This window comes from Sturnus vulgaris, chromosome 2, assembly GCF_052056855.1.
Source record: "Sturnus vulgaris isolate bStuVul1 chromosome 2, bStuVul1.hap1, whole genome shotgun sequence".
Classification (NCBI taxonomy): domain Eukaryota; kingdom Metazoa; phylum Chordata; class Aves; order Passeriformes; family Sturnidae; genus Sturnus; species Sturnus vulgaris.
In genome coordinates this window covers 34,430,283-34,455,884 of record NC_142244.1, presented here as the reverse complement: position 1 = coordinate 34,455,884, position 25,602 = coordinate 34,430,283, and the positions used below count along the sequence as shown (strand labels likewise).

The 25,602-nt window shown below is 43.0% G+C and overlaps 1 protein-coding gene across 10 annotated transcripts in view; it reads left to right on the top strand.

Moving 5' to 3' along the window:
- Window positions 1-25,602, top strand: part of PAK1 (p21 (RAC1) activated kinase 1) — a 97,751-nt gene that overhangs the window by 37,972 nt on the left and 34,177 nt on the right. For 4 of the 10 annotated variants that reach the window (XM_014887365.2, XM_088159226.1, XM_088159227.1 and 1 more), the window contains one exon: window positions 15,271-15,341. The exons of 5 other annotated variants lie outside the window; for them this stretch is intronic. The gene's annotated coding sequence lies outside the window, so the exon portion shown is untranslated. Of the gene's footprint in view, window positions 1-15,270; window positions 15,342-24,799; window positions 25,138-25,602 lie in introns of those variants that run through there. One more of the 10 variants, XM_014887369.2, reaches the window with a different exon arrangement.

Sequence of the window (25,602 nt, the reverse complement as noted above, 5' to 3'; positions counted from 1 at the left end):
GTTATGTGTGTTTCTGAGAGGTTTTTCAGAATTGAAAGAATTGTTATAAGCTGGGCCCAAACTTCTGGTTTTTAGGTGGGACTATGTTTTTACTCCGAGACAGAATAAAGTTGCTAATGCTGCAGCCAGTCTCATAAAATTAAATAGTCCTACTGTTCTGCTGTTCCCCTTCTGCCTTGCAGTCCTCCACTTCTTAGCCAAAGTGCTATAGTGTAGGAGTTGTACAAATGTTTGATGGATTTTTCATGGAAGTGATTCCTTGTCACCTTCCACCTAAACACTGCCAGTAAAGGCTCACAGTGAGCATAAAACACAACTGTGCTGGAGAAATAATATGCTTAGTTCTGTCATATAGGTGTAAAGGGCAAACAGAGAAGCATCAGGCACAGGAGGAGTTGGAAAACGCATTTCTGATCTAGCATAATGTCATTTTATCTCTGAATATTCTGCAATATGTACAGAAAGACTTCAACAACATCTGCGCCTCAGAATTCATAGCCAAGATGAAAACAAAGCCTTCATCTGGCAAGAGCTGTGCAGCAGGTATTTGGTAAGATCTGCTTGGCATGAAAGAACAAAAATCAAAAGTTCTGGAGGTTTTTTTCTTTCTTTTTTTCTTATCTTTTTTCTCCCCCTCTTCTTTTCATTTTCCTCTTTTTTTTTCTTTTTCCTCTCCCTAACCAGGAGGCCTAACTCTCTCAGTAGCCTGTGTGTTTCAGTGGGAACGTTCAGGGACTGTCTTAGCAGCACTTGAGAGCCTAACCTTGAGAACAAAAGTAGTGTTTCATGTGGTTACGTACTGAAAGATGTGGGTAGGCATCTAGTGGGAATCCAGAAAGCGCGTGGGCGCTTGATTCCCTCGGAAACTGTTGGGATTTGGCACCTAAGCTGGTAAAGTATTTTAAAAAACTCTTAAATATCTTTCTGAAAATTGGGTCTGATGTTGCTAATCAGTGCGAAGGGTGGGGGGATTTTTTTATTGTGATGTAATGGTGCCTTTGATCTTTGTTACTTTCTAGAAGATAAACAGCAGGAAGTTGAAGGAAAGCAACAGAAGTGACTTTGGGTTTGGAGGGATTGACGCAAGAGGAAGATAAAAGCTGTATTCTTGTGTAGTTTTTATAAAATGAGTAGGAGGGCAGGACTGCTATGGGTTTCAGAAGGGTATAAATGCCAAGGAATGGAGGGTGTGGAAGAAGGAAACAGTCTCTACTCTGGAAGTGCTTGTGCAGGCAGGTACCTTCACACACAGCCTCATCCAAAAGGAGAATTTCCACAGAACCTCATGAGTGTTACAGGGATGTGCTGGTGAGGAATAGAAACACTTTGTGTGGCAGCAAGGAGGGTACCTGCTATAGGATCTCAATCAGGGTAAACCACTAAAATCTGCAGTTGTTTGCACTCGGATTGGTTGGCATCTATAAATGTCATCACGTCACACAAAAGCTGCTTTCCATTTGTGCCAGCCTTCCAGACAGGAGGAGCTTTAGGAAACTCCACTTTAGGCCTTGGTAGCTCCTGTCCCAGACTTGGATTGTTAATACTTGGATCCTTAGTGCTTGGATCTCCACCCTGCCTTACAACTGGCTGCCATGGTGACACAGTTTAATCTCACTGATCTCTTGTGATATCTGAAACTTTCACCAAGAGGGAAAAGCAGGGTGACAGCTGCACCAGGGCACAGGTTGGTAGGAGGGGGACACCAGGTAGGTAAAACAGTCTGTCTTATATCCACTAGGACATAAATATTATGAGTGAGGATATAATCCAGTCAGATTTGGGTATATTGGGGAGTGCTTGATGTCAAAGGTGTAAAGAAGCTACCTGAAGATGATAAAGCAGTAGCAGAAAATACTGAGTCTTAACTGCTGGAGGTATTGGGGATGTTCCTGTGTCAAATGCACTTTTAATTGAGAAACTAATTTGAGATAATTACTAAAGGAAAAATAGACCAAATAGATAAATGTTAATAAGTCACCAGAGCTGGATGGCATTCAAGAGTCCTGAGGAGCTTGAATGTGAAACTGCAGAACTGCTGGCCAAGCTGTATAATTTATCACTACAGACAGCCACTGTGCCAGAGGACTGGGGAGCTGCCAGTGTGATTTCCAGCTATAAAAAAGGCTCTAGAGGAGATCCTGGGAACAACACAACAAAGACTCATGCTATGAGGAGTGGAAAAGATCTCTGAATATGTAGAGAAGTGTTAACTGTTGGGAAAGTCAGTGTGGCTTCTGAAAATGAAAATCCTGCTGCCCAATCCCATGGAGTTTCTGTGGGGTGTCAATAAGGAAGGGTTAAAGTGGATTATAAGATGTCTGGATTTTCAGAAAATTTCTGTCAACAACTTAAGCTCGTGTAAGTTTGGAGGAAAGGCTTTTTTATGGTTTGAAAGCCACATGGATATTAGGAAGTAAAAGATTTGTGACAATTTCACATCTTAAGATGGAGAGGGAAGCATCACTGCAGCAGCAACCAAAAAGGCCATCTTCATTGGGAAAGTGATGAATGACACCATTTGGCTTTGGTATAAATGCTCAATGCACCCATATCTTGTGGGTGATGTGCAGTTTTAGTCTCCACATCTCTTGCAGAGCACAGTGGCATTGCAGAAAGGGCAAAGAAACGGGCTACCTTCCAAGAAGAAGCTAAAATAGTTGAGGCTATTCCATATGAGAAGAAGGGAAGGAACACAGGTTTAAATCACAAAGTCAGCAGGTAAAGCTAATGTGAACCATCAGCTCTCATGCTTTTACAGCCAGGGAACTTTTGATTAAACACGATGGGCTTTGATTTTAAAATAGGTGGGAGACCATACTAGTGCAGTGGAGGATTGCTGACTGTAGTGTCAGAAAAGGTAGAATTTGGTGACAGGCTTTCAGGCACTCACCTGTGCAGGGCAAATCCCACTTGCACTTTGCAAGGCTCTTGCCTTTGCAAGAATCTCTGCATGACCCTTCCTTTCCCCAGGGCTCTCCTCTGCAGTTTTTCATAGGAAGCAATTATCCAGGTGGCTGGCAAGTGTTCGACACTCCCTTGTGTGCACAATGAGATTTTTTTTTTTTTAAATTATAAGTGACTTATTCCTCATGGAAGTATTTTTTTTTTAATGCTGCCTTCAACAGGGTGTGCATGTGAACTTTATTTTAATTAAGGGTAAGGAATCTGTTTTACATAACTATATCCCAGATTCTCATGAGAGAGTAAAAACAGCCCTGAGGGATTGATGAAAATGCCAGTGAAATCAGGTTGCCTCACCGATGGGAGGCCTGATTCCAATCTCTTAAGGTTTTCTCTACCTGTGGGACTTGCTCCAAGCTGGTTGACAGCCAGAGGAATTGAACCAATGCAGAGGCACTGCCTCCTCACTGCTTTATTTTGGGCTGCTAATTTGTGGTTCTGGGCAGATACTGAGGTTGTTGTCCCTGCAGTGGGAGTGGCCAAATGGGATGTGAATCTGCATCCAAGACCTTTCAGCCATGTCCTGTTGCTGGCTCAGACAACTTCTGCCACTGTGCCTACTGCCAGGGTATTGTATTGCAACAATAAACAGTAAACTTGGTTTACCCATCTCCTTGGAACAGGGGTGCCTGTTATGATCAAGATGTGATCCCCACCAGCCAGCTGAGCTGTGAATTTAATAGCAGTACTAATGGGATTGGGTCAAGATGGTTCTCTGAATCTTTGAGAAAGAAAATAAATGGAGCTGGAAGTCACAAACAAAGGCTGTTGGCTAAAATTTGTTCTGAGTTGTAAAACCTGAAAGGAACAGGGAGCAGATGAGTAAAATATTTCTGTACCATTATGGAGGGAAAATCCAAGGTGTGTTTATTTGTTTTCCTGTTAAGAAAAAAGAAGTGATAAAGGTGTTAAAACCCAGCTGTTGCTGAAACTGTACTGGAAGTGGGGCATACAAATAAAAGAGGATCTCTTTCACCGTGCACAAAAAGAAACGTGGAAAACAAACCACAAACTCTATAAGGAGGCTAATGAAGTTTGAGTCAAACCTGGCATGTTATTAGCACCTGCTGCTTGTTTGTGGTGACTGAAGCAAGCATCCCTTTCAGAAAAGTCTCTCATACTGGAGATAGTTTTAATATCCTGTTATCAGAACCTCGGTGTGGTTGAAGAAGCTGAACTGCTGATAGACTGCACAGCTGAGACCTTCAGCTTGATTCCTGCTGAATCTGGTGGTAGCTGGCAATTTTTTCTGATGCCAAAAGCCCAGAGAGCTTTGGCATAATGCCACTGTGTGAGGACAATGTTGATTTTGTTCTATTTCTGCTTCTGTTCCAAGAGCTGGCTCTAGAGAGCGTCTAGAAATTTGGCTTTTCTTATCAGAATCTTACATTAATCAAAGGAGGGGTTTGATACTCAGCTCTTAATGTTTCTTTGAAGTGGCAGTTCATGCCATTGATCTGCAGAGTGTTTAGGAGTTAAAATTGATGGGAATTGCCTGGTGATGCTGGGGCTTTGCAGCCCCAGGTGGGCATCTGCCACCAATCTCCTGGGGAAGGAGGAAACAGATGAGCAAGGAGGTGAGGCAAAAATAAGCCTGTGGAAATAGATGTCCTTCAGCTGTTCAGCAGAGCAACATAAATGAGTGCACTTTAGAGAGAAAAGAATGTGATGGTCATGTCACAGCTTGGATGTGCTTTGCTTTGGGGTGAGTTCATAGGTTGGAGCATGTGCTTCAAGTGGAGGTCAAGAGATTCAGCCTAGTGTGAGGTGAAGGAAGTGGGGAGCAAGTTGAGTGTCAGTCGTGTCAGTCTGAGGGGATGTGCTGAGGGCTTTAAGCACCTCAGAGTGCAGAAGCTGTAAAGAAATATCTGATGGTGAAATGTTTTTCCAGAGGAAGAGGCCTGACCATTTCCTTCATCTTAACAGAACACAAGGAAATGGCCTCAAGATATGCCAGGGGAGGTTTAGATTAGATATTAGGAATTTTTTTTCCACAATGGTGTTGTAAATCACTGCTTAAGAAGTGGTGGAGTCACCATCCCTGAAAGTGTTCAGAAAATGTGAATATGGCACTTGAGGACATGGTTTAATGGTGAATGTGGTGGTGGTGCTCGGTTGACAGCTGGACTTGAAGATTTTAAAGGTTTTTCCAACCTTAATGACTCTGATTCTGTGACATGAAAATGCCATTCCTGGCATAGGTGGTTGGAACAAGAACACTATAAGCTGTGCCAGGAGCAGTGATCCAAATCTCTGCTCTATGCAACTTGTGCCCTATAGGGAGTAGGCTAAAGTGTTGTAATCGCTTGGTAGTTTAAACCAGGAACAAATCTGTGAGGCTCATTCAAGTGGAAAGGCAAAAGAGAGTGAGCAGTGCCAATGTCTGATTGGGAAAGTTGCACAGAAGTTGGATAAGGATGGCAGAGTGCTGCCAGTTCCTCCTGTCTCTGAGCTGGTTCCATTCTGGGTGTGGTACCAGCCCCAGCAGCTTCTACCTGGCAGCCTGTTCCAGCAGCAGATCCCTGCTCCATGCCTTGCCTTGGAGTTGATTGCAAAATTAGCAGGGGGTTGGAGGGTTGCAGGTGCAGAACCTGAGCAGGACAGAAGCCTGGAAGATGTTTCTTCACTGCTGTAAACCTGCATGACCTTTCTCAATTCACTTCAGCTATGTCCTCAGTTTATAGGAGGGTAGTGGAGCTAATGTGCACTTTCAGATGTTCTTTTACCAGGCAGAGGTTGTTCTTACCCCCACATTAGTAACGTTTTATCACTGAGTAGTGTTTTATGCATGAATGGTTTTCTGTGCAGTGCTTAAAATTTAGAAGGTCCTGAAATTTTGTGAGCCTCTTGTACAGGCAGAGCTGGCCAAGGGGGTGGGGGAAGGAGGAATTGTATGCTTTTCTGGAGAAACTCTTGTGCATTTTCTCTTCCAAAATAATTTTAGGCTATTTATTTATATCAAACCTTCATTAATTTATTGTACAGTGAAACACCAGATAGTGGATTCTTTTGGAAAGCTGTACAGATGTTTCAATACATAAGCAATAAGCAAGGAAATAAGAACACCCTAAGGAATAATATGAAGTGTGATGCTTTCTGGGGCTGCTACACAGATGCAAAGCAATGGGTGAAGTCAGGTTTTGCCCACACACCTCTCCTAAGCCTCAGTACTTTGAGTTTTACTTTGCTTGCTTTGGATTCTGAGACAGCCGGTGTCTGGAGCTGAGGCACTCTGGTACTTTGCTTAGTGTCCCCAAAAGACCTGCAAACTTAGCCAAGCTTTTGGCCTGAAAGAGATGAGCTGTGTAGCTTGAATTGCAACTGGGTGCCTCTAGTTCTGGGAGGCTGTAATGACTGCGACCTTTTGAAATCTTGTTCAAACTGTTTTTGTTGCGCTCAGACAGGAATGTTATGTTCTTTGTTCCATCTCCTAAAAGGCAAACTTTTCTGTATAGGCCGCTTGTGGCTTTTAGATTTGATATATATGGGTCAGGGGAAGAAGCAGGCATAGGCTGTTGGATGTTTTCAAGCTGCTGAAAAAGTCCTGAGTGCATGAAGTGGGTTTTAAGATCCCAGCTGAATTTTTGCAAATAACCTCTGTCTTGATTGGGAAAAGAAATAAGACCCCAAATGTGGAGTGCTTCCAATTTGTGTGCACACAAGCGAGTGGGCTGACTCTTCTCTGAGGCAGACCTGTGTGGTAAAGGTCTTCCTCAGAGAAGAGATTACAACTTCAATTCTGAACCCCTTGTCCTGGAAGGAAGCACACAACATCTCAGCTACCATTGCTGAAAGGTCTTTGTTTTTCAAGCAGAATAAAAATATGCATTTAGGAGTTAAAATTGAGGTAAAAGTCTCTTGGAAGGGTTCTTCTTGATGCCTGTAGGCATGTTAGGCACATGTCTTCACAGAATCACAGACCTGCTGAGGTGGGAAGGCAGCTCCACAGGTCATCTGGCCCGACCTGCTGTAATCAAGCAAGGCAACCCACAGTTACCCAGCACTGAATATCTCCAAGGATGGAGACTCCACCACCTTTCTGGCCAGCCTGTGTCAGTGCTTGGCCACCTCCACAGTGAAAAAGCGTTTCCTGATGTTTGGAGGGGCCCTCTCTGTTTCAGTTTGTGCTCATGGCCTCTGGCACTGGGCATCACTGACAAGAGCCTGGTTCTGTCTGCTTTGCATCCTCCCTGCACGTATTTATAGAGATCCTCCTGAGCCTGTGCTGCTCTTGGCTGAGCACTCCCAGGTCTGCCAACCTTTCATCACTGAAGAGATGCTCCCCTTGGCATCTTTGCAGCCCTTTGCTGGACTCTCTCTGCTCTGTGTGCCTCTCAGGCAGGAAAGCCCAGGACTGTATCCAGTGCTCCATGTGTGCCTTCACTGGTGCTGAGGAGAGGAGAGGGATCATCTGCCTCCTCTCAGGAGGTTCCTCAGGAACCTGCTGGCAATACTTGGCCTAATGCAGCCCAGGAAACCATTTGCCTTCTTGGCTGCAAGGACCCACTGGTTCACGCTCAACTTGGTGACCAGCAGGACCCCCAGGTCCTTTTCTCCCAGAGTGTTTTCCATCTGGGTGACCCCCAGCACAGGGAGGTGCCTGTGATTTTTCCTCCTTGTTGAACTTCACGGGGTTCCTGTAGGTCCACCTGTGGTTCCCTGGGTCTCCTGGAACATCAGGATTGACATTTGCTTTCCTCCAGACTATGGACCCGTCTGCCAGTTGCTATAATTGATCAAAAATTACAGAGCCTGGCCTTGCAGTGGTGTATCCCAGCTCCCTCAGCATTCCTGGATGCATCCTCTTAGGGCCTGTGTGCTTATTTTGAGTCTCTATCTGTAGATGTGAACAGAAACTTCTAGAGAAGGGCTAAGGCTTGGGAATCAAGCTGCTCTTTGGTCTTCCTTTCTTTTCTTTCTCTCCCTCCACTGCCTGCTGACCTCAGTCCTCAGCTACTGCTGAGGCTCTTTGCTTGCATGACAAGGCTTTTGTGGGTTTGGCTTTAGATTTAAAGCCTACAGGTAACGTGGCTTTAAAGCTAGAACACCTCTTTTGCAAAAAGGTTCTTGTGCTGTGTGAGGCTGCTTCTGAGGTGATGTGTCATGTACATACACAATTTGGTGTGTGTCTCCTGTGCAGTGTTTGCTGTTTATTCCTGGCTGAGGAAGGGAGTCTGCCACAAGGACTGGCTGTGCAACTTCAGCTCCAACTGCCTTAACTTACACTATTTACTTTGGAAATTACAGTTTCAATTGCTGCTGATAACCCAGCTGATTGTTGTGTTTTACATTTAGCACAGTTTTTTTAGCTCTTTCCTTAATTACTTATGTAAATAATTTTAGAAGACTTAGCATTAATTTTCGAGAAGCTGGCGTATGGGGCTGCGAGGCTAGCAGCAGGTGCTGTAAGTAATCACTCTTCTAAATTAAGCAACACTTTCTGAGGCAGTAGGTTAATTTCTGGGTAAGCAGCCTGCATACAGATTCTTGGAATCAGCTGGATCTTGACCCAGCAAGTGACTCAAAGCTTTGTGTAGATTTAATTGCTTGAGTTATCTCACTGAAGCCTTTCATTTTTAGAGGAAACTGGGGCTGTGCTTGAATGTCTGTGAAAATTGTGTTATCATGTTGAAATCTTTGTCACCTGGCTTTGTGCTTGTCTTTGTAGCTCAGTCTTCACTGGCATTGGAGGTGTATTTGGAGCATGGGTAATGTCAGAGTTTAACGAGGTCAAGCTGCCTGGAGCCAGGGTATCTATCATAGAATGGTTTGGGTGGGAAGGGAACTCAAAAATCATCTCTGCCATGGTCAGGGAAACCTTCCTTCCAATCTGGTCTTGAACATTTCGGGATGGGGCATCCACAGCTTCTCTGGGCAACCCGTGCCAGTGCCTCATCACTCTCACGCTACAGAATTTCTTCCTAATATCAAATCTAAACCTGCCTTCTGTCAGTTTGAAGCCTTTTCCTCTTGTCTTATCACTGCATGCCCTTGTAAAATAAACCTCTCCAGATTTCTTGTAGGCAGTATTTGGGTACTGAAAGACTGCAGTGTTCATGAGTGGCTCATGCTTATGCTGAGGTCTGTGCTGCTGTGGGTTTCTCTCATTAGTACAAGAGCAAGCAAAGTAGTGCTTGAGAGCTTTGTGCTGTTTCTTTCTCCACCTTTGTGCCTGCGAATGGATTTCTGCAAAACTATTTCCTCCAATATCTCTAGTGGAGCTCTCATGGGGTCTGTAAGCAGTAACTGCTGACCAGATTGTGCTCAAGTGCTGCCTGTCACTTTTGCATTGTCACAGCTCTGGCCAGCATTGTTCTTGCTCAGGGCTTGGGGATTGCCTGCAGAAGTGTGACCCACTCTTTGTAAAATCACTCTTGTCTGTGAGGCTGATGGGGCCAGCGGTGTTTGTGACTTGAAAACTTAAATAGGCTCTTCTCATAGCCTCTGCAGAGATCTCAGGAAACTGGTAAAATCTTAATTTCTGTTACTACCCAGAGTATGATTTTGGAGCACTTTGTCTAAGTTGTGGAGTAGGAAGGTGCAGTTTTTACAAGCTCAGGTTCTCTTTGAAATCTTCCTGTGTGAAGACTGTGCCAAAAAGTAATGTGAAAAGTGGAATTTCTACTTACAGGGAATGCCATGTAAAGTGGAGTAGAGCAGGAAAATTCCCTTCTCCAAGGATTCAAGAAAGGAGAAAACTTCAGAGAACCGGAGAGAAAAAATGGATTTTTGTTGCCTTTTCATGACTGTAAGCTGGGACTTGCCCCATCTCTGGCTTAGAGTTGGTGTTTCCTGTGCCTTTGGATGTTCAATCTCATATCAAACTGGTGCTTGAAAACCTGCTAAAAAAGTCTGAAGCCACTTCCTGCACTTTTTAGCTTGATTTTTTTTTTTGCTATGGTCAGTCATCTTCAGACCAAAATGCTCTTAGGATTGAAAGTCAGTGTTGGGATACAGCCCTTTCATGTTTTCAAAATTAATAATCCAAATTACAGGCTCCTGCGGGTAGAGCTCAATTCTTGTCAAGAGCGTTACAGAATGACACGGTTTTTAAACTTTTTTAGAGGCCTGTAATCTCTTCTCACTTTCTAGATTAAAACTTTACTCACTTCTTTGTTCTGAAATGTTGAAGAGGAACTGTTCCCATGTGCAGAGTCTAACAAACAATATTGTACTTCTTCTCTATAATGGAAACTAGATGTATAAGAAACTTGATGTTTTTGACAGCTCAGCTTTGCTTAAAAACCTGAATTCTCATGTAGCTCTGAAGGCAAACAGTCCTGTTCAGGTGACATTCTGGTTCTGTGGGAATTGGGACTGAAATATTTTTAAAAAGAAATGGTGAAGAGGAAGTAATACACACTGACTGCACTTTTTATGGATCTTCTGACAGTGGATGCCTTATGGGTTTAACAGATAATCCAGATGCATATTGATGCATTCAGACGATCTCAGTGTATTCCCAGGGATGCTGTAAGATGTCCATAAGCTTGGAAACTGAGAGGTGCAATGGGCAAGAGCTGGATGAACAATGAGCTGGTGATGGGAGCATAGAAACATGCTGATCTTGGACAGCCTTTTCAAAAGGGGTCAGAATTTGAAATCAGATTTGAAATCAGATTCTTCAGATTTGAAGAATCTTAAATTCTGTGGGGTCGAAGGCAGGGAAATATTTTTTTTTTCCCAGATGAGCTAGCTCTGTGTAGGTCACAGGAATGGAAAAGGTCAGGTAAAGAAGTGACCAGATGCTCAATAGGTGTCTTGAAGGCTGGCTTTCTGAATGGAACTTCTGAAGAGAAAGCAGAGGACCAAAATTCTCTGCTCCAGATTTGTAGATTTTGGTAGGTAGTTTAAACAGGTAATTTAAGAATATTGCTTTGCACCTTTCTCAATGACTACCCTAAACCCAGTCTATCAAAGTATTTTTTTCAGGTGGCATGAAGAATTTGTAATGCTTTCTGTTATCAGAAGCAGAACTTGAAAGAATCCTGCACCATACCAAAGATATGAGTGCTGTGTTAGGGAATTTGGAGGTATTAATAAAAACAACATATTACTCTACCACTCTCTCCTCTGAGATTAAACGTGTCAAACAAATTGCTGAAACAGTAGACGGAAACTTGGCAATTACATTTGTGTGGCAATTTGATTCTGTTCTCCTAAAATACCTCTGGAGAGCATCCAACTGTAGCTCTGCTCTGATCCCAAGAGTACCCTGTGGATGCCCTGAACACAGACACGTAAGCAGCAAGCTCTGGTGGCCTGATCTGTGTAGTTGCTAGAAAGCTTCAAAATCTGGTTTGCTCTCAGAGGGCTTTCCATTTGGGAAAGGAACCGATACCATTCTAATTTTGACTCTGGAAGAGGAAGGGAAAATATAAAGGCTTTGGAGAAGTAAGTTTTTGTCTAGACTGTGGAGCCAGGTGGGTGTCTTGTTCTGTCTCGTCAGGCTGCCTTCTTGTTTAGGGCTGTGTCTGATTGGTTGACAAGTGCATTAACTCTGAAAATAAACCCACTTTTGGTGTGGCAAATGAACTCTGGTCTCCCATGACCATCCCCTGCCACAGTTGTTTCAGCAGTGCTTTATTGACCCATAAAAATGCACAATCTCCTCTCCTTGTCCTTTCTCAGTCATCATTTGAAAAGCTTTCCTCTGTTTTGGCCTTAAGAACCACTTTTGAAATAAAAGGTCCCTTTTGTTTCACTGACTGTAAAGTGTGCATGACAATTACAGGACAATTGCTGTATTAGCCGAGATAGTGCAGAGTTTCTGCAAGACAAAACCCTGCTCCAAGCAGGAGCAGTTCAACTTCTCTCACTCAAACCCCGGGGTCAGGGACGAGGAATTTCCTCAGTTTTGTGCTCAGCAGTGGCAGTGGTATCTGTGTGGATACAATTTATTGCACTGTAAGTAATAGTTTAATGGCCTTGCACGCCATTAAATGCTGTTTCGTGCTGGTGTGTGGTTTTCAATAGTATGTCAGAGAATTACTTACGCCTTTTAATCTGCATCATTCAAGAAAGCAATATTTTAAAAATGTGATTGTGATACCAATGATTTGTGAAGTGAAGGGCAGAGAGGCTTTTGCTGCTCAAAGATTTCCTGTCTAGAGAATGTAAGCCATAAGCATGACAACTATGGGATTCTTTTTTTGCTATTTGGTTTGGTGGTGTTTCGGTTTTTTTTCTTTGAGTCAGGCTTCTTTCCTTCTCCTGCATTTGGATCCTCTTAAAAATGACTAATTTCAGGGAAAAATGCAAGCATACCAAATAACCTGTGGAAGTCTTCTGTCATTTGATAATAACTAATTACTGCTTTTAGAGTGGAACCTGTCTTGGTTTTCAGCAGTGTGTCTACTTTGCTGCTCTCTTGCTCCAAAATGAGTCATATTTCAGTCTCTGAAAGCCCCGCTGACCTTGACTGTCTTTTAAACCTTTTTTTAAATCATTTGTTTGGGTTATTTTCTGTTGGTTGCTGTCAGGGAGATGCTGTGATAGCTAAAGAGGCTGCTGGTCTTACCTATTTTATCCCAGTTGCTGCATTGGTTATTTACAAGGATACAACCTGACTTGCACTATAGGTGTTGACCCCATCTTGTGCAAACCCCTGCTGCCTCCAGGGATCCAAATAAGGGATCTTTTTAAGAATTAGATGCTACAGACCCTATGCTGATGTCTGTAAAACCGGGGGCTTCAGTTTGGGCAGGATCCAAGCCCCCATTCAGAGCAGCAATACTGTACAGAGCCTTTGGCCCCTGGAATACCTGAGTTTGTTGTTGCTCAGCTTCTCACAGGATCAAGGGTTTAACAGGGCTCATAGACATGTTTCCCTTAGGAGAAACACTCAGCTCTGCACATACTTACCTGGTCAGTGTTTGCTTAGTTAAGAGTGAGACAGGGATGGGAAAATTCATCAGCTGATTTCCTGAGCATCAATACCATTAGATTTGGGTTCAAAGGCACTATGTGGGTCTCTCACACCTTGGTGCCTCCTGGCTGTAAACCCATCCACCTTATCTCTGGTGGTGTTGGGGATGGCAGTAGCTCTTTTAGGACAGTTCTGGAGGTATTGGGTGGGAAAAGATTTGGGTGCTGGAAAAAAGTTCTAGAATAGCATCTGAAGGTAGGGGTATTATTGCACAAGTTAAGTGATATCCTGGATGCGACTACTTTGTGATTGGGTTTTTTTTCTTCCTTTAAAAATGCGGTTTGTTTGGCACCGAGTAGCTATCAGAGAGGTGGTTTTAGCCACTGTGCTTTTAAAATCAGCATGCTAAGTCCTCTTGGAGTTGTGAGAATATGTGCATATGCAGACTGGTGTTGGTTGAATTCAATTCTTACAAAACACACCCCTGGAAGCCTCATCTGGGATGGTGTTGGCATGTCCCTCACATTTTGCCAGTTTTCAGAAGCTGTCAGGTAGTACTGTGTGGGAAGTGTTACAGGGATAAATCCTGAAATCCTAATTTGGGCTAAACTCCCACTGTTTTCAGTGGGTGGCTTGCTGGCATTAAGGCCGAGTACCTCTCAGCTATTGCAGATGACCTTTCTGTCCTTTAAAAGTCAAGGAGACTGAGACTTGATGCCTCTGTCTTGTACTAGAATTCAAACTACAGGACTGCAACCCTTAAAGTTTGTACATGTGCTTGAGATTTGTGAACAAGAAGTTGGTTAACCAAAAACATTTCCAGTAACTGTTCTTTGGATTCTTAGTAGTGCTGGTGAAATGCCAGAGATCTGGAAACAAATTAGCTGGTGATTTAGAGCAGTGCATGAAAACTTTCATTCTGTAGAAGAAACACTGATGTTCTGGAAACTACTTTTCATAAATGGTGAATATATAACCCCATGTATTTTAAATTAAAAACTTTAAATTCCTTCAAAATACCAGCACAAATTTATGGAAATTCTGTTTGCTCAAATAATTGATTTTTATTTTTTAGGAGAATGTTTCTATGAAATGCCTGCAACTTTTGTCAGTATATTGCTTTCCAGCAAAACTGAATTGAATGTATTTTAGAAGTCAATAGTCTGAAAGTAGGAAGTTCCTGACTATTACCAAGTAATTGAGATCATATGTTGTTCTGGCTTCATCTCTCTGTGCAAGAAAGAGGGAAGATGTGTTTGTGTTGGCAACACTTGAAAAAAATCAAAGAGTATCTCAACAGTAAGAAAAGACAAAGACCCAAATCCCTTCAGAAAATGTTGCTGTGCAGACCTTGTCTGGTAGGTCTTCCCAGCTGAAGAACTTCTTTGCTGCACCTCAGTGGAACATCACCTTTAAAGTCTGACTGAACCTAGCTTGGTATCAGCCTCAAATGTTGTGCAAGGGCATGCCAAGAACTTGCTCAGTTGCAGCTGAAGCTCTGAAGCCCACGCTGTATTGTTTTTCTTCTCTATTTCCCCTTAGGTGGTCACTGCCTATTCATATTTCAGGCTCAGGAGGGCTCTTCTGTCCCATCGCTGGGACTCCAAGGGGGAACAAGGGTTTTCAAATCCTTCCATGCTGCCCTTTACCTCTGAGTTCCCCATCAGGATTGTGTACACAGCTCTCTTCTTCTTTTCCTTTTTTTTTTCTTCCTGAGAACATATTTTTTGTGCTAACTGAGGTTGCAGAAGCACTTGGAAGAGATTTTTCTCATGCTGTGTGCTCTCTAACTATCAGAATTACCTTTCTTTTAAAGAGGTGATTGACTGATAGGAGGAGGAGCAGGCAAGAAGTACTTCAGCTTCTCCCCTCCTTGTGCCTCCAAGATCACAAATGAGGTCTGTGAGAACTGGGACAAGAGCTAGCATCTCCCAGCTGGGACTGTACTCTACACACTAAAATTCATGATGAGGGTGTTATGGTACTGGTCCCAACACTTCTGCTGATTTTCTGTTCAAGGTTGTCCCAACCACTTTTGTCTTCATCACTAAACTGGGGCCTTGGATACTGAGGAGTAAAAACACTATTTGTGCTTCAGACAAGTAGTTTGAATGATGTTGTGTATCTCTTTCCTTTAAAGCCTCCCTGTCAGTTTTTTGTGGCTTGTAATTGCAGAATTGCAGGTTGGCAGGAACCTGTGTGGGCAGTCTAGTCCAATTCCCACCTAATGTGGTGGCAGCTAAAACAGTCTGCTCAGTGGCATGTCCAGTGGGGTTTTGAGCATGCCCAAGGATGGAAATTCCCATTATTTTCCTGAGCAATCTGTAGTTTTCTGGGTTCTGTGGTTTTGTGTCTATCTCCCCTCATCCCCACCCAGAAAAGAAGAGTGGTTTTGTTGTGGGGTTTGTTCTTACATTTAAATGGAATTTCCTGTATTTCAGTTTTGTGCCCATTGACTCTTGTCCTGTTGCTGGATACCACCAAGAGGAGCCTGGTTCCATCTTTACATCAGGTATTTATGCACATTGATAAGACTCCTCTGAACTTTTTCTTCCACAGGTTGAAGAGTCCCGGCTCCTTCAGCCTCTCCTTATGTGCCAGATACTCCAGTCCCTTAATTATCTTTGTGGACCTTTGCTAGACTCTCAGCAGTATGTCCACATCTGTGTTGTACTGGGGAGGGAAGCACTTGTCCCAGCACTCCAAATTTGTCTCACCAGCCCTGAGCAGAGGGGAAGGATCCCCTCCCTCGACCTGCTGGAAGTTGTTTTTCCTAATGCAGCCCACATGCTGTTGACCTTGTTTGCTGCAAAGTGGTTTGGAGGCTCATGGTCAACTTGATGTCCACCAGGAATCTCAGGCCTTTCTCTGCTGCCTTTCTGTCTGCTGGCTCCCAGTCTGTGCTCCTGAGCAGCAGGGCTTTACATTTTCCTTTGTTGAACTGCAAAGGTTGGTGTTGGCCCATTCCTGCAGCCTGCCCACATCCCTCTGAGTGGCAGCACGCCTGCCTGCTCTGTTAGCTGCCACTTCCAATACTGTATCCTCTTCAAACTTCCTGAAAGTGGACTTTCTGCTGTCACCCACAATCTTTCCTTTATAAAGTATTTAGAGGCCTGGGTGAAGTGTTTAATGAATAAAATCTCTCAACAGTTCGTGAAAGTACATTGTTGTTCCCCTGGGAAAGTCAGACAGAGATGAGGCAGCTTCACTAGCACTAACAGAACATTAAATTCTGTGCCTTGTAGTAAAGGACTTCATTATTATTATTTAGGACTTTAATTCCTTGAATCTCTGATACTTCATGCAATACCAGCTCATGCCCTTTGCTAACACCATGGCAACCTGCTATAAATGTCAGTATATAATGTGGCTTGTTAGCCAAAAGCTGGACAAGGAATGCTTTCTAGGGCAGGAAATCCATGGAGTCAGTAAAAAAGTGCAGTAGCATGAGGGGGAAAATCCTATTGTTATTTTATAGTATTGCAGAGTGATTTTTCTTCTCCTCTCCAAAACTGTGCCCTAGAGGAAACAGAGGTATCAACTAGAATTTTCTCAATGCCTTATCTATATCCCCCTCCCCCAAAACTTACATCCTAGGCACAGTCTAAACCTCTGGGCTAACAGATGGTGTTGAGAGGAGGAGGGAAGGGGAACAATTTGCATCTAAATAGCTGAAATAAAAAAGGGTCATGTCCCACAGACCAGCCCCACTCACCTGCTGTTTAAATCCCCCTGAGAAACAGGCAAATGCGCTTAGTTTTTTTAATGTCTGCGTCAGCTGTACTTGCTCTCTGAAGCTTTCTGCCCTAAAAAAAGCTGCAATCCTGTGCATCTTGCTGTATAGATTCTGTTCTGCCCCCAGAATGACGAACTTTTAAGGCTTTAATTCTGTGAATGGAGTTGACAGCTGTGTCACTTCTGTTCAGCCCTCCCGTCAGAGTGACTGCTGCTGTTGGTTGGCTTAATTAGCACAAGCACTAATGATACAGAAAAGGTTCAGAGCAAATATTGCCTATTCTGTCAGCTTGCTACTCTCATGGCTGCCTGATTCCACCTTCAGAGGTGCTCTAGCCATATGGTCCTGTGGGCTCCTGACGCAATACTCCGCGCTGGGATTGTGTGTGTAGGTGTGGGCTTTGGCTCTAGTGACCACCAGGCTGCAGCCCAGCAGTCATCCTGACCCTGCAGGACCCTGCCATGGGGTTGGATGGCTGTGCTTAATCCTGCAGGCATGCAAAGCCAAGTTGTCCTGGCTTCCTGACTGTCCTGTAAGAATTTCTCAGGTTTGACTAAGACCTTGCTGCTTTGTAATGATTTTGTTTTGGAACGTAAGTGTCGTTGTCCACTACTTTTACACATTCATGGAGACTACTCTGGGTCTGCACCCCTGTCCTGGCAGCAAGAAGTGTGCTTTTGTCTCTTCAGGCAGACTTTCTTGAAGTTTAAGGCTGTGGAAAGCCAGTAATAAGGAAAACCTTCCCAGTTCTTCATAATCATGCACACATTCACCACCCTGAAACCATCCTACCTTGTTTCCCAACAATATTTGGAGAGGCAGGAGGGCTTCACAATAAAGTTTAGTCTTAGTACAAAACACTAAGATGAGCAAGACCTGGTTCTACCCATCAGTTCCTTGGACTTCTACACTCAAATGCTAAAAATAAATAATGTGACAGTAGTCCAGGTTGTTCAGGATCTTTATTACTTTTGTCTGTTGACAATTTCCCAAGAAGCCAGAGACACTGGAAGGTTGAGTTTGGCAGACTGGAAGGCTGAGCAGGATAAGGAGTGGCAAAGATGGTATCTGGGGACCCACCACTGCCTTCTGTGTGTTGATATGATAGAATAAAAAGTCTGCAAAGGAGGATTTCTATTTCTGGAATTGCAAGACCTTGAATCTCTTCTTTCTTCAGCACAAGCCTGGAGGGAATTGGTGAGGTTAACCTTTGCTAAGCTGCTGGGCCCTCCCTCCCACAAGTGTCTTGGAAGAGGAAATGGCCTCAAGAACTGTCCTCAGTTTTTTTTCTCATTTAATTCCCAGGTATATTTCAGTATTGTGGGTAGTAGTGGTTGATGTGCATTAGGGCAACGTGGATCTGGACAACAACCTTTTTTACATGCCTCTGGGGAATAGGTTTATTTATTTTATAATTTAATATAGATTCCAGTTAATAGAAACAAGATCCGGTGAATGAATGCTTACACATGTAATTGGGCAATTCACAATACCAAATTATATTATTTTAGAGCGGTCTGTGGTACTTTATAACTTTCCACAACTGTTTTTCTTTTTAGTGCTTTGTCACTTGAGGATAACTATGTTTTATAAATGGTCATATCACATGATGCATACTCACTATCTGGGAGTAAACAAAATAAGTAAGTTACATACACACATGCACACATAAATGTGCATGTATGTGTGTGGATATACATATTTATATACCCACACTCTCTTCTACAGGACAGAGCTCTACCCTGCTCCTTCTGCCCCCTTCCCTAGTTCAATGATGCAGGCAGGTAACTGGCTCTGGCAGCTGTGCTGCTGGTCTTTGCTGTGGATAAAATGCTTGTTATGCAGCAGGGCCCCACAGATCATGTAGAGGCAAATCCAGAAATGAAAGATGATATTGGAAATACTTCTTTTCTCTGTTTTTGAAAACAAAACAATGTAAATTGTGCAGCTGTATCAGAGATGCATGTTACTTTTTGACAAAGGAGGCAAAAGGGGGAAGTATGAGGAATTAGGTGCCTTTTGAGGTGATATTTGCACATAGTGGGATGAAGACTGAGGAAACTGGATTTCACAGACTCATAGAATGGTTTGTGTTGGAAGAGACCCTAATGATCATCCAGTTTCTACAACAGTTTCCCCCTTGCCTTGGGGACTGTCCACCACTGTGCCAGGTTGCTCAAAGCCCCATCCAACGTGGCCTTGAAGACTTCCAAGGCTGTGATATCCACAGCTTCTTGGACAACCTGTTTCAGTGCCTCACCACCCTCAAAGGAAAGAAATTTTTCCTAGTATCTAATCTAAACCTGCCCTCGGTCTTATGGCCATTCCCCCTTGTCCTGTAACTCCATGCCCTGGTCCAGGGTCCCTCTGTGGCTCTACTGTAGCCCCTTTAGGTACTGGAAGGTGCTCTAAAATCTCTGTGGAGCCTTCCCTTCTCCAGGCTGAACAATCCCAGCTCTCTTAGCCTGTCTGCATAGCAGAAGCACTCTGGCCCTCTGAGCATCTTTCTGGTCTCTTCTAGTTTTGCTCCAGCAGGTCCATGTCCCTCTGACACTGAGGTCCCCAGAGCTGGATGCAGCATTCCATGTGGGGTCTCACCGGAGTGGAGCAGAAGTGGAAAATCCCCTTCTACCTTCTGGCCAAAGATATAGGCTGCTTTTATTTTAGCAGTTTTCTTTTTGTTTCTTTTATTAAGTGGCTTACCAAGTGGCTGACTGACATTGGAACATTTATTTCTGTATCTTCCCGAGCTTTCTAACTGGAAGAGGAATTTGCTGTACAGAAAGGACCATCCTGGTAGTCTACAGTGTTATTTCAATCACTTTCTCTGTGTGGAACTAAAATACTAAATAAAAAGATGTGGTGGATTGGAACCATGCCTAAAGCAATTCTCAGCATAATGGGATTATTCTACTGATTTTTAATTAAAATAGAATTCTAACTAGATTGTTTTGAGCATACATACAGCTCTCGCTTGTTGTTGTTGGTCTAATTGCCTCCTAAATTAAAGATACCAGTATTCTAATCCATCTTCTCCCTTGGGATACTGGCATTAAAAGAGGGTGTGGGATGCTGTGTAAATGATTTGCAGGCATGCAAGATAGAAAATAGTCCTTAAAGGCATTAGCCAAAACTTAGGTCTTCCCTTTACCTGTGATGTCTTTACAGAGAGATTGATTGATTAATTGTTATTTTTTTGGTATGCATTTATGTCTCTTCTCACCCTTATTTCTCTGTCCTGACAGGTCTTTTAAATGATTAGAAATGTAGTTTGAGAAAAATGCCAATAATCTCAGCCTTTGAGGTAGAAGCAGTTAATGAATCTCCAGGGAAATACCCAGAGTACAGATGCTCTGTGGGGAAGAAAAGGTTAGAAGCCAGTGGACCAGGGGTTGGAGATAATACATCACCTCAGATCTAAGATGGAAGCTGTCTGCTGACAACACAAGATACTAAAATGACAGAATTATGGGCTTACTTGCTTAGGACTACTTTTTTAGAACCCATTTTAAAGCTATGATTTGGGATTTGACTACTTTAATTTAAGATATCTTGGTTAAATTTTGTCAGGAATAAAACATTTTCTTTTTGCAGTTTTTAAATTATCTTTACAAATTGAAACCCTTTTCAAGGAAGTTTCACCTATGGGACATGTAAATTCAAACCATGCTGTAAGTTAAAAGAATATATATTAGACTCAAATCCAACTTCTATTTTTAAAGTAAAAGGGACCTTACAAAGTAGCCTGCCACAAGTTTAGATATCTGTTTTATAACATTTTAATAGAGTAGCAGAGACTGACAAAACTTTTGTCAACCTAGACTATTTAAGCTCCTCAGATAAAACTAGATGTACATTGAAGAGTGTTCATGGGAAAACGAGTTATTTCCAGCCTGAAGAGTTTTTTTTGTTTTTTTTTTTTTAATGAAAGCAGGGAAACATGTGCATGTTGGGAGGCTCTGAATCAGCACCTGCAAATACCAGCAGTACAAGAATAACCAGGAATGGAACAAAAAGTTGGATGAGGCCCCGAGCAACCTGATCTGCTGGGAGGAATTGCTGCACATGACAAAGATTGATTTTTAAGGTCCCTTCCAACCCAAGCCTTTTCTGTGATTCTATGAAAACTTGGGACAAAACTTTAGCTTTGTTGTGGATTGATTTGAAAGATCTTTCCCATTGCAAGTGTATTTTATTTCACTGAATCCCTCTGCAATGAGTGTAAGAACAGGAAAGATGGAGTTAGTGCAGGTTGTGCCACAACATGGGTATGAATTGTTAGTAAAGAGGAAGGCAGCACTTACCTGAGACAACTGTAAATGGCATAAAGTGGACGGGGAAAAATTGTTTTGGGAAGTGCATCCCCATGCATTGCTCCTGGGTGTGCTCAGGGACCAAACCTGGGATTTCTTGAGAGCTGTGCAATAGCTGTTTCCAAAACTGGCTGCCCTCTTCATATTTTGAGGGTTTTTAGCAATCAGAGCTGTTACTGTAAAGGTGAGAGATGAAATTATGGTGTACTAATTACAGAATTTAAAATATCCATTTTACACTCTCTTGCCTTGGATAGGAGAGAGGGAGTGTGGTCAAGTAACCTGAGGCTGGTTTATGTGGCCAAAACACTGAGAAAGCTTTGGGTTGTGGGTAGGTACCATATCTCTATGACAGCATGCTGTGAACATTCTTGACTCTCAATTGCTGAAATTAGGGGAGGGTGATCAGAAAACTGCACCTGGACTTGCTGCATCCTCTGCTCTCCTAATTCTTAGGCTTGTGGCCTTAGGAGGAAGTAGCTGTAGGACTTGAGCAAGGTGATTAAAGCAATGGGAGGGAATACTGTACTGAACAAAGTGCCTTAACTTATACATCTTTCTAGAGCATCTGTCTTTGATTGTTGTCTTAATTTTGGAAATCAGTTGGGTTTTAGCTACTACTTAGCATAGGTACAACATTGTCCATAGAGCTGCTTGTCTGCCCAGTAGTGACCATAAAAAGATTTGTAGCATTTTAAGTACACAGAGGACAAACAACCACCTGACAAAGCAGTCTTGAGATGAATAAAACATGCATACTGGCAATCCATCCATCAGTGAAATCCCAATTCTGCTGAATTTGCAGTTCATATTGTCACTAATTGTATGATGTAGATGCTTGTCCACTGGGAATTGGATGGAAATAAGCAAATCACTTGCTTCAGATGCTGACAGGGCAGTGAATGGGAGCACAGTCAGTCTCCTCTGGGTTGGGTTTTATGGCTGCAGTGTTGCTGCTACTTGAGAAAGAATGAGTTTTTAATAGGTAGCAGTGAAGACCCATGCATCCTACTGAAAGCTGCTTAGGCCATTGTAGCAAGAACAGAGGGTAAGAAGATCTGTGCCCCAGAAAAACCTTGCTCAGAGATGTTGAGGAAAACCTTGCCTGCTATATCTAGCCTTGTAATTAACTCCTACTCCTAATTACATAGTGCCTTAAAATGGGCCTGCCACTGTAATAAATGAAGTTGTTTTATTTCCTTTTGTTCAGTGAAGTAAAAATAGTTCACTTGGCTCATGGGCTTTATTTAACTGAATATTTAACTGAGCACTAATGCAGACTTGGTTGTAATATGTTGCAGAAACAGCAGTTCCTTTGTGCCAGTCCTGTAGAGCTTTCTTTACTGACATACAGTATGATTAGAGTCTGAGTAAATGATGTGATAAAAGGCTCGATGGTGCTTCCTAAAAACAAACTGCTGCTCATTAAATTAAACGATGATGATTCTTAATGGACTAGTTAGTGCTCTGCAGTGCATTTGGTACAAGCAAGGAAGTCTAGGGACGTGAGACCTTGCCACTATGGCTCCTCCTGTATGTTCTGGAATCATAAAGCAGGTAGAATAGGGACTTATGCTAGATAGCATATAATCATAAACACAGAGGTGATCTTCTTGCAGCAAAGAAGACTACTGTGACAATTTAATTAGGGGAGAAGCTGTAAGCCACCTTAGGCTTTTTTATTTTGGCTTCTAAGTGAGCTGCTCATAGAGCATTTAATGTATCTCATTTGAAGGAGTAATCATTGCAAACCTGAAGCAGATTTATGTGCAGTTCTCAAATTGCTTGTCTTTACTGATATTAAATTAGCTCTTGCAGTGCTGGGTATTTGATGGTGCTTGTCTTTAAATTGAGTTTGTCTACAAAAACCTCATATTTGATGCAGAGCTTATCCTGTCTTTGGAGAAATATTAATTTTCCCCTCTTTCCCCGGCTTTGATGAACCAAAACTTTTAACAAACAATGTGAAACTGAACCAATCTTTGTGATTTTATTTAATTGAAAACTACTGCCAGTATGAAAATCCTGGATAGCAATTAAGGGAATGTGACAGCTTTGCCAGTCATTACATAAATACTATGGAGTACTGGGCTTCCTACTGTCATTAGCTGCAATGAACACAATGGAGCTATACACATGGAGCAAGCACTACTCTGATGATAAATGTTTGCATTTCCAATTAGCACGGAACTATTGTGGCATTTTCCCCTCAGTCTAATTGAGGGTCTTGGATGGTTTCATTCACTAACGATAATTGGGTTGTCTTCTTGCTCTTTACTTTCCCAGCAACAAAGGAGTTGAATGAGTTTTGTTCTAAAGAACATTGGTTTCCTCCTTGCAGCTCTCTGTGTCTCGGTGTTTCTTCACCTCAGAGAAAAACCTCAGCTTTTACAGGTTAACATAAACTTTCATCCAATTACGGACTGTGGCTTTTTGCTAACCACTGCATTGCAGTGTCCTCTGTGCTTATGGGATGTTGTTGACTTGATCTGACAATGTTCTCATTTTCTTATATATTTCTTACCCCCACCCCCATTGCTATATGTTAGATGTCTGCATTTTAAAAAGTGCAGTTTTTGCAAATGCTAGCATGTATTTAAAGCATGAATACATTGTACTGGGAATTATTCCACATTAGGAGATAGTAGGGCTTAATTCTGGGCCCTGTGCTCTATGCCCATCTTCTGCATTGGAAACTTTTGAATGGAAGAATGATTAATGATTCGGCTTCTCTCAGTTGCTGTTGCTGCTAATGTGTAGTTAGGATTCTGAGCCAAGTAACTTAGGCAAGAGTAGTGGGGGTGGGTTTAACTGTGTGCATTAATATATTCTCTTTATGCTGCGTCCAGTCATTTCCTCTGGAGCACAGATTTCCTCCAGGAAACCTGCTTATATGGGCTTTGGATATGCTTTAACATAAGAGGCCTTTATTTTTCCCACCCTGCTTAGCAAGCTCCGGCTCCAGTGACTACTTTGACTGGTGTGGTTGAAGCCCTGCCCTCCTGTGAGCAAAAGCGGAACCAGAGCCAAGGCTGCTCTGTGCTGTGCTGGAAAAGGGAGCCTGTCCTGACATCTGCAACAGCGAACTTGCTTGTTGAGGCATGTAGCTGGGGGAGGGGAGCATTTCTGGAGATGAGGAAACAAGGAGGATGATTTGTGGGCTGAGAGCTTTTAAAAACGATACTCTTGGTTCTTTCTGTTGCAGCTTGGGGTTTTTTGGTTTTTTTCGCCTTGAATATGGATGCAATTTATTTCTCTTGGTCTGTTTAAAAGCACTATTAGAAGTGGGTAAATGCTCAGTCAAAATGAGGAGGCTGCTGCCCAGGGTTGGGATCAGGCAGAGCTGAATCTCTGCAGTTCTCCAAGCTTGAGTACTGGAGCACAAGTAAGGGCAGTTCATCAGTGTTGCAGGTACTTGGGCATAGCTGGCATTGATTGTGAAATGGTCGTTGTTTGACACGGCCATTTATTTGTGCAACAGCTGAAGCCAAGTCTAAACTCGGCAATTTAAGCTGGCATTGCCTCTCTGGTTTTGGATTGAAGCCTAACGTGGTGAAAAGGGCTTGACCTGCCTCAGCACTTCTGAAACCCTGGGTTACTGTCACAGTGCTCATGCATGGCCCACGCTGTGGAAGCTGGTGAACATTGGGCCTTGATTCTTTCAAACGAAGCAGAAAGAAGCTTCCTTAACTTGAATGAAAGGAGAACTCTGTTGCTAGGAATCGAGTGGTTATAATTAGTCTGTTCTTCCTTAGAAGCGTATCTGTGCGGTAGGATGGGTTTGCATGGATATCTGCCCAGGGAGAGATTTCTGCGGCTCTCCTGCCCGCTGCAGTGATGTCCATGTCCTGCAAAATCTGGGCTAGGGAATCCCACCTGGCAGTTCTTCCATTTAGCCCAAACTGTTGGGGTTGAATTAAAGGCTATTTTTAAAAGGACTGTCCAGACTTTTGGCTTTTAAAATTCCAAGCCGTGGAATTGTCCAGCTTTTCCTGTTGAGCCGTAAGTGGTCAGTCATCCTTTATGTCTGGCACTATGGAGATAATGCTGGCAGTGGAGCAAGACTGCAACTGGTAGTTGGCCATCTGCCATGAGAGTGTCTCCCTTCCCCCTCCTCACACCCACCCACCCACCCGTGCTGTAGCAGTGGATGCATTCTCTTTTATGTCTCTACTGATGTTGAGTGATTATTCTTTCATTTAATTGAGCAATTTCATCTGCATCTTGAGGTGTTGGCAGCACCTGCAGGGGTCTAACAGGTAAGTTCTGAAAAGACATCAGCAAACATTGCTGTTTTGTAATTATTTATTTGAACTTTTATTTATTTATGCAAGCTGGTTGTTTAGTTCGTTGTGTTGTGTTGTTTGTTTGTTTTTGTTGTAGTTTACATGTAAATGCTGCGTCTGGGCTGGTGCTTTGCTGGTCCTTGGCTTTTTTGGTTTAATTGGCACATTTACAGAGAGCTCAGATGTGCAGTAACTGGTTGGGGAGACAGCTCCATGCTTCAGTTTGAGGCTTTTTAAAATCACCTCTAAATACAGTGATCTGTCCTCCCTCCGGGTGTGTGTGGTGCAGCTGCCTTTTTTTGTGACAGCATGTGTTCCAGGTCCCATCTGCTGTTGGGTGGAGGAAGAAGACACCTCTTGCCTCTTTTTCAGGTGGAATGCGTGGGGTGCCTTTCCTTCAGTGTGAGACTGGCGTTTGAGATTTAGTCCCACGTAAAG